Genomic DNA, 13447 nt, shown 5'->3' with positions numbered 1-13447 from the left:
ATTCTGGCATGTGCTGGCAACTGCATTCTTGTGTCACTTACTAAGGGAGGGAATGCTGGAAAAGGACTGCATTGATGAAAAATATACAGCTTAGTTTGAGCATCCCAAATTCAAAACACATTTGAGACTCTGAAGGAAGTGTTTCACCCTGAGTGTAAGTTCTATCTTGTGGCTGTTTTGCTTGCTGGTTATTCTATCTGGAACTTTCTCCCAGTTATTTTCATGGTTTTTCCCCTTATTCTCCTCAGGTCTCTGTTCAGTTTGCTTACATTTGGAGCCTTCTTTATCACGCCACTCAAAAGCAGTCCCCTCCCATTACTTTCCATTATCCAATGTGAGGACATTGACTTGGCTGGTTTCTGGTGTCCTTTGCAAGACAACCCTACCTAATAGTTTCTTTTTTTCTGTTTTTAAATAATTATTTTTTATTTATTTATTTATTTATTTATTTATTTATTTTTACATTCTTCCTAGTGGTTAATTGCTGTACAAGATGCGGACTTAATATCCTATTTACAAACACCATTAGAACTAGTCATTCTACCTAATAGTTTCTTAATGCCACACCTATCCATCCTTATCTTCCCAAGGTTCACTTGGCTGCCAAAGCCCCACCTTTGTTCTAAAGCAGCAGCTGTTTTTGTTGTTTTCCAAACCATCATTGTGGTTCTAGGTTTAATTGCTTATTTAATTTTTCCTCAGCTTCTAAGGTAATGTTTGATTTTGGAAGGAGTTAAAGACAAGTCCTAATGAATATATTATAGTTACAACTATTTTCCTCAGCTTAGTTGGTTTCTTAATGTTCACAGAGTGAGAGAGAATATAATGGTTCAAATTTAGTGTTTCTTCTGCCTTTCAGGAAACAATTTGGAGTTTAATTTCTATCGAAGTAACACACACACACACACACACACACACACACACACACACACACACACATATGTATATAGCAATAAAAAGAACAACCAAAGATATATAAGAACTTATAATGAAAAGCAACAATCTTCTAGCCCATTTTCCTCTCCAGTAACAGCCAAATAAGCATTTTCATTTTCCAGTGATTATCACCATATACTAAATAAATTCATAGTGCTCTTTTTTGTTTAAGCTATTGTGTTTTACTCCATGCAATCAAACAAACAAAAAAAGAGGATTAGATCATTCTTTAGCTGATTTTCCACATATTCTAAATTTTAGCAGTTATTTTAGTTCTTCTATTAGGTATATTTAAATATTGAAACAATTGCTTATGTAGTTAATATTTCTTGCCTATTCTTATTTGTAAATTTTTTTAATGAGTTTCTCTTGACTTTTTTGATGAGGATATTTAGTATCATTATGTAAATATTTTCTGCTGAACAAGAAAGGAGTTCTGGCTTCCAATGTTGTGACCCCTGGACCATTCAAAGATTAATATTATATTGATATAATCAATATTCCTACATGAATTCTGTTTTCTATACTTTTTTTCTAAATATGATTATAGTTGTGTTTAGTTTCTTTCTTTGGAACATTTTTTTTTTAAATTATACTTTTTTTTTCTTTTTTTGTTTTTCTTTTTTGGTGGAACCGGGGATTTTCAGGCCCTTGTGCTTGCCAGGGAAGCACTTATTCTACTGAGCCATCTCCCTGGCCCCTTTTTTCTTCTTGAGGGAAGAAACATTTGCTTTTTTATAATCATCACAAACATCATCTATTCCCCTTTGCTTGCTATTTACTGCTTGAATTGCAGCCATTCTATTTTTTTTGATGATATTTCTGATGATTCCATTTTCATAGGACTTTCCTTCATCTATACGATATCTTTCTCTGTCTCCTGCATGCTGCTGATTTTCTTCCTACATTTGAGACATTCTCTAATTGTAAGGAATCCTGATTATTTAGGTCACTGTTCTGGGCATCCTGGTTTTTCTCACTAGTTCTCTAGCATAGTTTAGATGCCTGAGAGGTGGAGCTAGGAAGAGAGATGCCCTTAAGTAGAGCTGGCCTCCAAATTTCACAATGGTAAGGACAGCGCATACCTACCCTAATAATCTGACTCCTCAGAAAGTTCACTAAATCTTAAGAGCTCTCTGACTTTTGTCTGGGAATAAAATTATGTCTGTCTTGGAGAGGAAAGGTAGAAGTCTCCACATATTATGCACAGCATGAGGTTGTGTCTCTACTTTGTTTAACCTGCTAACTGGCTCTTTTCATTTTCTGTCTTCTGGAAATTTCTCAAAATCTCAGGGTTAGTTAACTTTCCACTGCTGTGACAAAATGTCTAAGAAAAATGATTTGAAGAAAGAAAGGTTTATTTCACAGTTTGTGGATTTTCAATCCATGACCTGTGGCTCCACTGTTTCTAAGCCCATGGTGAAGCAGAACATCATGCAGAAGGGCTGACAGGGCAAAACCATGCACCTCACAGCATGCCGTCTCACACACCAATCTTCTCTAGAGACATTCTCAAAGATGCACTCAGAAGGGTGATGTCTTGATTATTTTCTCTCATTGCTGAGACAAAATACCTGACACCAGAATTAAGGAAGGAGAGGTTTATTTAGCTCACAGTTTGTGGGGGTTTTAGTCCAGTCAGCTGGCTCCAAGGCAGGGTGGCTCATGGCAGAGGGCAGCAGTTCATGGTTGCATAAAACAGCAAAAACAAGGGCACAAAGGGGAGGAGCAGCAGAACAGGCTTCTTTCCCTTCCTCATATTGTAGGCAGGCTGCCCGCTCCAAGGTGAGTGTAGCACTCACACCCATAATCCCAACATTGGACCATAAATCAATCAAAAACTCAAGCATTCTGCCACCCCGTGACTGCATGTGGCTTTGAGGGAACATCTAGACACATGTCCTAAGACGTGCTTTACAAAATTCCTGGGTCTTTCTTAATCCAATCAAGTTGACAATAAAGTTTAACCATCACAATTATGCCCCTTGTCAACTTGATATCAATCACATCTCCTTTAAACCATAATTACTGTCTAAATAACAAAGTCACAATTCCCCTGATATAATATAAATGTTCTGCACATGACCTATAACTCTCTAATTCTTTCCTCAAAGTCTTCAAAAGTTCCAGCATGCTTCAAAAGCCTAAGTTCAATACTCCTGCAACAAAAAGTAAGTTATTATCTGTGAGCCCTTGTAAAAATAAAAAAGCAAATCATGCCCAAAATACAACAGTGTGATAGACACAGGGTAGACATTCCCATTCCAAAAGGGAAAGACCAGAAAATAGCAAAGAGGCATCATACCAAAGCAAGATTAAAAGCTACTAAGAAAAACATTAAGTCCTATAGCTCTAGGTCTGGCACTCGGGGCACTTGATGTTATAATATGAGCTCCAAAGGGCTCTCTCCTGGGCTGGCTTTGCTTACCTCCCGCACCCATCCTTGGCAGACACTGCATTCTGGGCCTAACTTCAAAGGGTTTCCCCTGCACCTTCATTCACCCTCAGAGCTCTATGAGCTATGAAGAGCTCTCAAGAGCTAACCACAGGGATTCTGACCCTGTCACACATTTTCTGGGCTCCCAGGCCTTATTTTAAAATCTGGGCAGATGTCTGCATAACCCCCTAATTCTTGCATTCTTATGCCTGTGAAACTATCACCATGTGGATGGTACTAAGTTCTGCTGCCCGCTCAGATCAGGGCTGGGTCTGCTTGAACTGCAGTGTGATGGTGTCTGACTGTCTTGGTGGCCAAGCATAGTGAGGAGAACCGCAGGAACTATGCCCTAGGTGACCCTGTGTAGTAGGAGCCCAGGGGACTCTCTTCCCAAATGAAATAGTTACACGTTTATGTCCCCAAGCCTGCTGTATCCTGATTTCAGGGATTCTTGCTAATTCCTGAGACACCCTCAAGGCACCTTTCTCGTTGTGCTGGTTTAAACTATAGGCTTGTTTGTGATGTATTAATCTCTTTACCAGCCACACCTTCTTTGGTCTTAGCAAAGCTCTTTGCTCTTAGCTTTCTATTCTGCATTTTGCTCCTAAATCTCAGTATAAATCTGGCTTAAAGAGTCCACTCTACTCATAGTGTAGACTGAGCAGTGGTATCTTGAAATTTTCTCCACCACATTATTCAGTATATCACAATTCGGCCCTACAGAGAATATTAGGACATGGACAAAATGCACCCAATATTTTGCCAGGGTGTAATACAAATGATCTGTTGTCCAATTCCCAAAATAGTCTTTATTCCTTCGAAACCTCATGAGCACAATCTTTATTATTTATTTGCATTCCTACCTATAAGGATTATGATTTCCAGAATTTTTATCAAATTCTGCTCATAGCATTTTAGATTTTATCTAACCAGTTTCTTCAACCTTCTCAAAGTCACTCCCATAAACCAGCTCCAAGGGCTTCTGAACCTAATTGCTAGCTATAGTCACAGGAACAACTCTGCTTCTTAGTACTAATTTTTTGTGTTAGCATTTTGCCACTGTAACAAAAATAACTGAGATAAACAAGTTAAAGGAGGGAAGATTTATTTTGGCTCATAGTTTCAGAGGATTGAGTCCATGATCAGCTAGTTCCTTTGCTTTTAGGTCTGTGATAAGGCAGAAAAAGTATGGCAGACTAACAGAGCAGAGGAAAGTTGCTCGCCTGTGGCAGCTGGGAAGCAGAAAAGAGAAGAAAGACCACCTAAGAAGAAGTGGCTGGAGACAAAAATAATCCTCTCAAGGTCATGCATCCCTGAGTAAATCCTTTCAACTAGGCCCCATCTGCTAAATTTCTATCACATTCCAAAAATGTGATCAAATTACAAACCCATCAATGGTTTAATCCATTCATAAAGTGAGAACCTTTATGATGCAGTCCCCTTCCAAAAGCCTGTGAGCTGGCAACCAAGCCCCTAGTACATGGTCTTTGGACATGTTTTATATCCACTCCATAATAATCTTGTCCATTGATATTAAAGGTGCTGCACATTCTCTTACTATCATATTAGTGGGAATGAGAGAGAAGGAGAGGGAGAGGGAGAGGAGGGAGAGGGAGAGGGAGGAAGGGGGGGGAGAGAGAGAGAGAGAGAGAGAGAGAGAGAGAGAGAGAAAGAATGACAGAGAGACAGAGAGAGACAGACAGAGAGAGAAAGAGAGACAGAGACAGAGACAGAGAGGCAGAGAGACATAGAGACAGAGAGGCAGAGAGACAGAGAGACAGAGAGACAGAGACAGAGAGACAGAGAGGCAGAGAGACACAGAGAGACAGAGAGGCAGAAAGACAGAGAGACAGAGACAGAGAGCGATAGTATTTGTTCTAATTTGCTGATTGGCCTAGGAATTCCTAGTTGATCTTGAAATCTCAGAAACCTCTATCTTGAAATAACTATATGTATCAAATTTCTATAAGATGATGTCTGAATAAAAAATAAATTTTTAAAAATATTTTACTAAGCTCCAATAGCCTATAGATTGAAATATTACAGTCTAACAGTTTCTTGCACTGAACTCAAAATGAGAAAATCATAATGCATAATTATCATTAACTTAATCTTTTAGGTGATTTAGCTATCACATTCAGTGAATGGCTCCTATAATATGTAAAATGCCAACTAGGCACACAATTATGGAGCACTTAGAAGACCTACTCTCAAATAAAATGGAAAATTTCACAGGAGGCAAAGGATAGAAGGAAAAGATGGAAGAGGGTAATGAATTCACGAGTCAGTCAGTATAACTTCCTATGTCAGAAAAAATGAACACCAGATTTCCGTAAACATCTAATTTCCATTTGAATGTCACTATTGAGTTTGCTATAATTACCTCTTTAGGGAAATGTTTCCACTTTCTGACTATAATTAGCTCCAGGGATATTTTCAGTTTGCCCTTTGCTCTTACTTTACTGTTCTTCAGACCTCTTCAATCTGAAGTCTATTTTCCACTCAAGTTAGACATTCTTTTGAAGTGTTTTTCTACCTGATATGTTGTTTCTTTAATCTAAATAAAACAGATCTCTTGACCTCTTGTTGGCAGTTTCCTTCTTATATCAGTAGTTTTTATTTATTTCTAGAATTTAATTTGTCTTGACATTTTGTCTCTCAAATCAAATTTGATATAGTGTACAAGTGAATCTTTTATTTAACTACAAACAGCACCCTAACCACTAGAAATCCTTTGTATCACCTTTCATCACACTGGGTGGATCTTCTCTTAAGGATGTATACACTGTACATGATGCATCTCTTGGCAAGAGCTCCAAGGGCAAATCTGAGAGTAATATGCTATTCAGTACCTTGTGCGAACTTGGTGCTGTTAACCCATAAACTTTGCGAGTGTGACATTATCAAATGACAAGACTGAAAACCATTCACGTAAACTGAGCCCAATTTCATCCATCATTCATTCATTCAGTACCAATTCTGTGTCAGACACTAGGGCTAAGTCATAGATAATGTAATGAATTAAAAGCAAAATTAGACCTAGGTCATGTAGAGTTAGCAATCTATTGTAGGGGAAAATTTCAGTGATAATGTTATAAAGGAAAACTATAGGTAATATTAACCCTGATGGAAAAAGTGTATTTAAGAAAATTTGTTTGAGATCAGATACAAAATATCAAACACATTTACTTGCATACATTTTTAAAAATAATACTAAATAGATATTTGGGCTTCAGCATCAATTTTTTAAAGGAATAACTTTATTGATATATAATTCACTGTTTTAAATCTACCATTCACTGTGTTTTGGTATACGATGTTATTAATTTTTGACTTGTGGTAAACTATATGCAACAAAAATTTGGCATTTTAACTTTTAAGTATATAATTCTGTGCCATAAATTATATTCACAATGTTATGAAATTATTATCGCTATTTCAAAAATTTCTTTGCCCCATTATGGTTTATGTTGTCCCCCCCTAAAGCCTCATGTAGTCACTGGGGCAGTTTCTAGAGTTTGTGATCAATTCATGATTCAATGCTGGGATTATGGGTGTGAGTACTCCACCTGTCCTGGGGCAGACAGCCTGAACACAATATAAGGAAGGGAGAGAGGCTTGTGAGCTGTCGCAGCCACTTCTCCTCCCTTTGCTCTTTGCTGCTTTCCCCTGCCATGAATGGCTGCCCTCTGCCATGTGCCACTCTGCCTTGGATCCAGCTGAGTATGAACTGAAACCTCCACTAGCTGTCCTTTAATTTTGGGTGTCGGGTATTTTGTCCCAGAAGTGAGAGAAAAGTAACTGAGACACCCCCTAAACTGAATATTTTATTTTCTATATATTTGCTTATTTTAAGTCCTTTATATAAATACAGTCATATATTTGTCCTTTTATGTCCATCTTATTTCTCTAAATATTTTCAAATTTTATTAATACAGTAAATTATGTATCATAACTTTACTCCTTATTATAGTTGAATATTTCATATATATAATTTTCTTTTTTTCATATATATAATTTTCTGATGACAACAGTTTATCTGTTGTTTTTGCTTTTTAGCTATTTTCAAAGGTGCCACAATGGACATTGATCTAAAAGAATCTGATTCCTCGCTCTCAATTCTTTGGGTTATGCCTAGGAATATGAGTCATATGGTAATTTTATGTCTAGTTTTTTGAAGAATTACCAGACTTTGTTCCACAGTGGCTATACCATTTTACTTATACTGGAACAATACACAAGGATTCCAATTCCTCTAGTTTTAATTTTTAGAAAAACTGCCAGAAAGTATTTCAAAGTGATTATAACATTTTTGCATTTTTTTAAGTAATGTATAAGAGTTTCAATTGCCAACAACTTAAATTTTTTTTTAATTGTTTATTTATTTATTTGGTACTGGATCTTACTATATAGCACAGACTCATTGTGATCCTTCTGTCTCAGCCTCCCCAGTTCTGGAATTACAGGAGTGTACCACCAAGCCTGATTTTGGTGGCCAGCATGACACAGGCCAGCACAGTGTACAGTACTGGGAATTGAGTCTGGGTTCTTGCACTTGCCAGGCAGGCACTTAGACCACTGGGCTATCTCTGAGCCCACCAACAATTTTTAAATTCTAGCCAAACAAGACTATCACGTTGTGCTTTAAATTTGTATTTCCTTAACTAAATATTGACTATCCTTCCATTGTTATTCAGATATCTTCTGTGGACAAATATCTATTCTGTTGCTTTGCCCCATTTTCTAATTGGTTTATTTGTTTTTATTAAAACTGTAAGAATTATAGTGGAAATAGTTTTGACTTCAGGATAACTGGATAATTTATTTTTAAAGAAGCCCTTGATCCCAATGAAGTAGAGATATCTATGTATAAGCCTTAGAAAATTAGTATGAGGCTTCAATTACTGCAAAGACTTATTAGGGGTAATTAGTTCCTTGATTTAATTCCTTGAGGGTTTAGTTCCTTAGGGTTTCCACATGAGTGAAAGAATAAATTCTGTAAAGAAGAGAATTTTAATTTATTTTAATATTATTTTTTAATATGTTTGGTTGTTGGTACAAGGTTTCACTACACAGTTCAGACTCACAATGATCCTCCTGTTTTCAGCCTCCCCAGTGCTAGGACTACATGCATATGCCGCCACGCCTGGACTCTCCTACCCTGGGGGCTGGGTTGGCACAGCATGTGGTACTGGGGATCCACCTCAGTCCTAGCGCTTGCCTAAGCAGGCACTTCAGGCTGCTGAGCTATCTCACCAGCCCGAGAATTTTGCTTTAATATAAAATAATAATCAGATAGCAAATTTTAAGGCATACCTTCACATTTTACTATTTTCCTATAGAAATTTTTACTAGATTTCTTATTAGATTTGTGTTTAATACTTTCCCAAAAGTTTATATCTATCCTACTGTTTATTGCTTCCCATTTGGTAAAATCAGTGAGCTCTATAATTTACACCATTGCTGGGTCATGGCCAATTTTGATGCCTGTCAAATTAACTTGCATTTGACTAATGTCAAATGTATTCAAGATCATTATTGAGAAATAGTACATGGGCTTATAAAGCAGTTTCTACACACAAAGCTACACACTTCAGTGAGTAACTAATTATACTGTATAATATACCTGAAAGATAGATTTATTATTAATAATATTTATTCTGATGTCAAACTGCATGAATTAATCACTTGGCATAAATGCCTAATGTGATATAAGTTAATTGAAAAGAATCTCTGCTTCTCACCTTGCAGGCAACTCTTTCTTTAGATATCTCTTGGCAGACTTTTTTTTTTCAAAAGCAATACATCAAAATGTTACTAAAACCTGATAAATTATATCTTGTCTTAATAGGGGAACTATGAATAAAAACCTACCCTTTGGTATTTGATTTCAAGATGAAAGAAAAAAAGAAATGATTCAATTTTTTAGGTTTGAAAAGTAAATGTCTTAAGAAATGATTAATCTCTTTAAAGCCCTGTAATTTCAAGTGGGTTATTTAAATACATAACAGTGAAACAAGTTGCATGATTACTTAGGGTAAAGGCAGTGCTAGGAACCATGAGAATTGGATTCTAATTCAAGCCTTGATGTTAACTACTGTGGTGATCTTCAGAACGTCTCCTACTCTCCTGAGCAGATGTCCTAACCTTGATATTTCAAATAGATAACCAAAGGGTCAGGGTAGGTCAGTTTCCTAAAACAAGAGACTGTAGTCTGAATAGAAACCTAATTACCAATTGTGTGAATAACGTCATTTTCTTTTAAATTTTAAGCTACTTTTCATCTTTTTTTCCCTAAAATAATAGATTATACATTAAAATTCAGACTACTAACTTCTTTTAAAAAGCGATCAGGAGATCAGGCAATGGCAGCCCACAGCTCTGAGACATTTAATTGGGAGTAAGTAGCTGCTGCCCTTGCTGAGCAAAGAATGACTGTGTAGATACCACCCTTATCCAGATTACTCACTGACATTATTTGCCAGTTCCTGTAATCACTTTACTATGAAAACAACAGCAAAAAGTAGAACATTTTAAGTCTTTTATCTGCTATCTATGGAATCTGCAGCAGAATTCTTAGATACCTCTCAATATTCATATATATATATATATATATCCCCTGTGCAATCCCTTCTCTTTGAATGTAGTCTGGACCTGTGATGTATGGATATGGGAATGTAACTGTCACTATTGTGCTTTGTTATATGGAAAGACATGTTGCAATTAAAGTCCTTAATTAGTGGCTGTGAGTTAATCTAAGTGAAAATATCCTGAACGGACCAGGCCTATTCAAAAAAGACAAGAGGTAATAATAGATGCTTCCCTCTTGATCTTGAAGAAGCAGACAATCATGTAATGAACTGCTTACAGTATGGAGGAAGGTGGCCATTAGGAGCTGAGGTCTTAGATCTCAGGACTGCAAGAAATTGAACTCTACTAACAACCTGAATGAGTCTGGGAAAAAGATGTCTAGCATCAGCCAACATCACTCAGCTCTATCAAACACTTTAAGCTTTGCAAGACCTTGAGTGGAAGGCTCAGCTAACTCAGACCAAGAGTTTAGTCCAAAGACACCAAAAAATAAATGAGTGTTCTTTAAAGCCATTAACTGTTTGACAGTTTTTATGTAGCAATAATTATATAAGGAGTATAGGTATGGTTCTGTGGTAGGTGCTTGCCTAATATGCCTAATGTGTGTGAGGTCCAGGTTTGAGTTCCCAGCAAAGAAGAGGAAGAGGAAAAATAAGGAGAGGGAGGAAGGAGAAGAGGAGCAGAAGAATGTAGTGAGGAAGAGGGAAGACAGAAAAGAAAAATGGGAATAAGAAAGGGAGGAAAAAGAGAAGGAGGAGGTGAGAGAAAAGAAAACTAATAGAGAATCTATGAAGGAATTATAGAAAGAAAACATACTTGAGGGAGGGAAGAGGCTAAGTGGAAGAAAGGGAAGAAGTTGCAATCAATCTGTTGACTTAAACTGTAGTAATAGTAAAGGTTAAATGAGGCCTTAGGATCCGCTGCCAAGCTCACTGATATGGCTGTTGGCAGAAAATTGCAGTTCTTCACTAGCTGATCCTCTCCATAAGCTATTAATGCCATGGACCTGGTTGTGCCCAGAGAAATAAAAGAAAGAGACTGAAATGGAAGCCCTGTATAGCTGAACCTTAGGAGTGATGTGCCATGATTTCTGCCACATTCTGATGGTCTCACTTTGTTTAGTGAAATTTTGTATCATTTCTTTTTTCTTTTTTTCTTTCTTTTGTATTTGGTACAAGGTCTACAGGGTCTCACTACATAAGTCTGACTCATAGTAATCCTCCTGTTTTCAGCCTCCCAAGTGCTAGGATTACATGCGCACACCACCACGCCCAGTTTCAATTGATGTCTCAGTGCACCCCGGGGATGGGGCCAGCGTTCTGCCTAAGCAGGCACTATAGTTCGCTGAGCTGTCTGGCCGGCCCTGTATCATTTCTAGTGCTGTTTTTTTTTTTCCTCTATCAGTATTTTGTATTTTTTTTTTTGCTTTGTAAACAATAGAGCTTTATACAAATATAAAGTTATGCACTTTTCAAGTCCCTACTCCAACAGACACTTATTCAATTTAACAAAACATCTTTAAAATATTATAACAATGTACAAATACATTCACAACATAATCTGCCGATTAAGATTCCAACGAATTTTACAGTATCTACAACAGAATTTATAGATGTCTACAACAGTTTGTAGATTGGTTTAGTTTAGTTACATATATTGCTTTAAGAAATACCGTTAATACAAACATGTAATTTACAATACCCCCATTACAGCAGAAAAAACTAGATTCATAAAATAAAATGTCTTGTAGGCATTTATTATGCCAAATATTCAAAAGATTATTCTCATTATCATAAGAATAATATTCTTTTAGTAGTAAAAGATTTATTAGTCCAAGAACCACAAAAGGGAGTTTCAGGAATTTTCCAAAGCAAAATTTCACTATCCTTTCCCTAAAATAAAACAGCAGCAATCCCTGGGTACACCTTAAACATAAACTATGATGATTCTGTTTAGATATTATTGTCCTCAAAAATAAAAACATAATTTGAAAAATTAGTCAACACTACTAGCCTGGATTTTTACCTGCTTGCATGTATTTCTAAAATAAATTTCACCATATAGTACATATTAACTTTCTTAACTCATATACAATCCAAAATACTCATTCTTACATAGAATCAAAACTTATTTTGAAAATAATCTACAGAAATAATATGTAAACACACAGAAATATGAAACAGACTAAGAACACCCTCCTATGCTCTATGGATCAAAATGTAATGATCTGTTACATATGTATATGAGCACATTATTTTGGGATATACTGCCATTACATGGCTGTGCGTACACATGTATACTATAAAACAAATATCAAAATGTTTCTGATACTATACTTTCTAGCTCCAGAAAATAGAAAAAAACTAAAAACAATATGAAACCTGTTTCATATTTTTTAAATAAAGTTTTTAAGTAGAAAACAAACCCAACATGCCTCTTTGCAAAACAGATGGATCTCTAAACAGTTCAGAATCAAGCATCTCTTCAATTGTTCCCCAAGGTAATAGAACACGTAAGTTTTCTCTCTACTCAGGAAGTCTGGTCATCTCCAGTACTTTGTCTTAAAAACTGCTTTCCAAGATACGAGGTAGCCATGCTGGTTAAATTCTTCCTGCTGCCCACCTTACACCTGATGTCACCATAGAGGTTGGCACCTTGCAGCACCACACCCATGATAACCACCCCCAACCACTTTACTCTGAAGGAGAAGAGAGCACTGAAAGCAAATATCACCCACAGGACTGGACAGCAATAAGTCCTAACCAAAATATTCTTGATTCAGCCTCTGAAACACTTTTACTCTCTTGAGAAGTTGCCTTCCTGGACTCAAACACCCAGTGGCTTTTTCCATCCTCATCAATATGATTCTGCTAACGCAGACCAACCATTAGTCTACCTGTGACATTCTTCACTGCCCAAAAGGCACATGATAACAACAAGATAATGGTGACCATACAGGCAATAAAGCTGCTGCTGAGCAATTCACATAGAAGATAGACTATAATCGCACTGACTCGAAAGAACAAATGGAAAAATGATGCCACTGGATGTCTGATTTTGGATCTTTTAGGTCTACTAGCTGTCTCTTCTGCATCAAACAGTGAAACATCTTCAGCGTCATCATTACTGTCCTGCTGCAACATGGTGACCCCACACCAGCCCCCAGTATTTTGTATTCTTTAAAAAATAAAAACTAAATTTTAAAACAGACTGCAAGTAACAAGATCCAGGGATCACTGAGGAACAACTTGGAAGCTGGGCATTGTAATGCATGTCTTTGTGTTCATTCATATATTTGTATGCATTTACGTATATACATGTGAGTGTCATGCAAATATTTCTTAGCTCTTTCTGTTAAAGGGACCAATAAGCAAAGACATGCCAGTGGCAATAAATATACCAAGTACCCAGGTTCTAGATTATAATATCATTCCCTTGTAAAAATAATGAGGGATTTCAGAGTAATGATTAATTACAGAATTT

General features: G+C 36.6%; 1 pseudogene; it reads right to left on the bottom strand.

The window, feature by feature from the left end:
* Nucleotides 1–12315: 12315 nt before the first annotated feature.
* On the bottom strand, nt 12316–13107 carry LOC101561183 (annotated as a pseudogene).
* Between the last annotated feature and the right edge of the window lie 340 nt (nt 13108–13447).

Source organism: Octodon degus, unplaced genomic scaffold (assembly GCF_000260255.1).
Source record: "Octodon degus isolate 3935 unplaced genomic scaffold, OctDeg1.0 scaffold00009, whole genome shotgun sequence".
In the NCBI taxonomy this organism is placed as follows: domain Eukaryota; kingdom Metazoa; phylum Chordata; class Mammalia; order Rodentia; family Octodontidae; genus Octodon; species Octodon degus.
The sequence above is the reverse complement of the archived record's forward strand: the minus strand, read 5'-3'. Positions and strand labels throughout refer to the sequence as shown.